Below are 3,511 nucleotides of genomic sequence, written 5' to 3' on the forward strand. Positions count from 1 at the left end.
GTGGTATGGTAAATCTCATTATTTCCGCATTCATTTACCACTTTAACTAAGGGTTTTCCTCTAGCTGAAGTTTAGGAAGGAATGACTTCTAAGCATTGGGAGCTGAGAAGAGGACAACAAATTTCTACACCTGGTCTGGTTTGACATTGGCACAAGGCCAAATGCCCACATGAAAATACACCTTCTCTGGTGTCTGCTGTGAGATTTTGACCAGGAATAAACAAAGCAGGCTCTCACTTGAAAAAGAAGAAAAGTTTATTAACTAAACTACAAAGACAATTACTAAACTACACACAAAAGGAAGAAAAAGGAAAGAAAAAAAAAAAGAAAACACAAGGAAAATGAAAACCTCACAAAAACACTCTCCTCCTCCTCCTCCCCCCCAAATTCCCAATACAATACAATCCAAAATCAATTCTGGGTCCAGCACCACCCTTTAGAATGCTCAACTTCAGTTCCTCAAGAGGAGAGGGAGTCCTTCCATGTGTGGTGGTGGCCTTTTCCGTCCTTGTTCTGGTGCTCTCACCACCGGACCAGAATCAGGGCTGCTTCCAGGGTTGTCCTTTTAAGGAGGCTGTGTCCAGTTCCAGAGAAGCTCAATCTCTCACCTCTGGGACATCTGTCCCCCCCATATTTTATATACCCCCTGGGGCCGAGGGGTACCCACACTGAATCTTCTTTGGCTCTTGGACATTTCTCCCCCTGGTCTCAGTCTCTGTATTCCAGGGAAACATAGCTCTGTCCATGGCTACACAAAAGAGTCCAGCATAAAATGCCACTCCCTCTTCTCCGTCTTTCCAACATCTCTCACTCTCTCTCTCTGGTCCAGACTTTCATCACTCACTTATCTCCTTCGTCCTCCTCCACTCTTATCTCTCGTCTAGGAAGGGTTAGTGTTCTGTGAAATTTTCGTTGTCCAAAGAAAGGGTTAAAAACTCCTCCAAGCGGCTGGACTCCTGGCTGCACCCCCCCACCATCTCCTCAGCCGGGCTGCCTGCTGCCAGCACACGTTTACTGCTTTCAAGGTAACGGCACCCAAACACCGGCTGCACTTTCTCTGTCTGTCTCCAAAAGGGGGGGGGGTGGGGTGGAACAGGCTGCCCATTGCTTCCTGGCATTTCTTTATTTTCTTCCTTCCACCCTTGGGGCCAGGCCTACCTCTCCCAGGCCGGACCGCATGGCTTTTCCCCTCCCCCAGCCCAGCCAGCAACTGGGCCGGGGGAGAGACTCAACTCCTTCACCGCCGGAAATCCAAAGAGGAGCTGCCAGGGGGAGAGCCCTGCTTTACCCTGTGTTCTCGGAGGTGGATCCGATTGCCCAGTGGTTAGGCCAGATGGCAATATTCAAATCTGAGCACTCATTGGCCCCATCCACACAGCATCCCAGAAATCCTGTTTCCGGGTCAAACCATGACAACACCACACAAAGAAATATTTCCTCAAAACCTACTGGTTCATGTAGAGTATGACTAACATAAGATGTGAGACTCCTTTTTGTTTTAGAGGGGTTTTTTCTTTGTCTTAGGGTGATTTGGACTCTATGAAGTTTCTTTCCCTCCTTATCACAGTACAGAATTCTTCTATGTCACCTGGACTGTAAAATCTATGGATCATACCACACAGCTTTCTATCCTAATGTTATTGAGTTTGAACTCTACCATCATATATTTCAAATCTTCATATTGCAAAGTTCATTTTCAAAATGGATTTGTTCTATTCAGATACAAATTGATACTCTAGTGTTTCTTTCCCTCCACAGTAATCCGCAGAGAGAGTTATTGAATTCTTTTAAAAACAGAAGGCATTAAATATAGCCAAAGTATTTCAAAGTAATACATTTTTCAAATCAAATGTCTCACACTGTTTCTGAGCATTGGTTCAATTGCTGTGAAACTGTGACTTCTGGTTGTGGTTAATGATATGGAAAAAGTATGTGATGAAGTCTAAAGTCAGATAACTACCAGGTGTTACAAATTACAGAAAGATGAGTTACTTGCTTTGAACCATTTATTGCTAAATAATACCCAGTCTACTGGAAATCTATTCCTAACAGCCTCATTTTTACTTGTGATACTTAACATCATAAGGAATAAAGCCATTTAACTCAGCATATTTGAATTAACACTAATCAAAATAATGAAAAGAAACACATTTTTTCTCCATGTTAGAAAACTCCAGTATAGTAAACATAGGTCAAAATATAATTAAGGTGGTTTAGAGAGCTACATTTGTTTCACTTTTTTCCCCAGGATTAGCTCCATTTCAGGGGTATGAAACTGTTTTGATATAAAATGAGGTCCACATTACATTTCCAGAGACTAAATTCAGAATCATACTGTTCTATTCATGAAGAAAAGACCAAAAAACCATCTCTGATACTCTACTCCTGTAATCACATCTGTAAAAGAAGATTAGGAACATTTTGCTTTTGCAAATTAAATGCAAATGTGCTAGCTGCAGAAGGAAGAATGTACTACAGAATCAGCCCTATTGTCCACAGAAGGGACTTTCAGTTAATGCTCAACATCACAGAATTCCATCAAGGAAAGAAGAATTGGTTTACAAACTGCTAGGGATATTTTTCTCCATTTAAAACAACCTAATCACATATTTTGTGATAAAACTTCTATGTATAGAATTAATTTTCATTATTTGGCAGGTTGCTGACCATTTAGGACATCATTAGAAGTAGTCATAGTAATTTGGCTATTCCAGCTGAATGTCTGCCTGCTAAGTTAAATCCCGCCATTAATATAATCAATTTAGAGTAATTCTCTTGAATTTTAAAATAGTCTTATGCTTAGTTTTATGTTGAGTGATATAGCTAGAAACTTAAAGACTACATAAGAATTTCTGATAGTAAATTTGTGAGTTTCTTGTGTTCTGAGTTCCTGGGAATACAAAATGCTTTTTCAGAGCTCCTCTAAAACCTTTCCAGTACAAAACACAGGTGTCTAAATTTCAGCAAAACTGCCTCTGATAAATTTCCGTATCCTAACCTATTCATTATTCCTAGGTTCCCTAGGTTTTACCTATCTACTTATTTTACAGTGAAAGACTCATCATGTTTGCAAGCTTGGGATTAATGATGTGGGTGGGATGAAGACTGAGATTTGCCTTCATCATCACCAAAGGAAGTGACACTTAAGAGCCTACTGCATTGTCTCCTGCTCCTGGCCCAGGACCTCTTTTCCTCCCCTGTGGAGCTCTCAGTCCCTGTTCCAGTGATTCCCTGACAGCACAATCCTGGACCAATCCTTGGCCCATCTCCATCCCCATGGAGATGCCAAATTCCCCCAACTGGTACCTGGACTGTTCTGTGCCCTGGCTGGGAACAGCAGAGCAGGGACTCCCAGCTAGGGTCCATCCCACTGGCTTTGGCTTTTGGCAGTAGGATTGGCCATGGAGCCCTGTCCTGACATCCTGTGGGGAGATCCCTTCACCACAGGTACCTGGCTCACGAGGGATGCCAGCCCTCACAGTGCCCTGATACTTGTCAACAAGCTTTAGCT

The 3,511-nt window shown here is 42.4% G+C and overlaps 1 long non-coding RNA gene across 1 annotated transcript; it reads right to left on the reverse strand.

The window, feature by feature from the left end:
* Nucleotides 1–237: 237 nt before the first annotated feature.
* On the reverse strand, nt 238–1,607 carry LOC141728864 (uncharacterized). The gene is made up of 2 exons (XR_012580117.1): nt 1,159–1,607; nt 238–898 (listed from the first exon to the last, which is right to left on the reverse strand). It is a non-coding gene; the product is annotated as an uncharacterized LOC141728864 (long non-coding RNA).
* Nucleotides 1,608–3,511: the final 1,904 nt, after the last annotated feature.

Source organism: Zonotrichia albicollis, chromosome 4 (assembly GCF_047830755.1).
Source record: "Zonotrichia albicollis isolate bZonAlb1 chromosome 4, bZonAlb1.hap1, whole genome shotgun sequence".
NCBI classification, from domain to species: domain Eukaryota; kingdom Metazoa; phylum Chordata; class Aves; order Passeriformes; family Passerellidae; genus Zonotrichia; species Zonotrichia albicollis.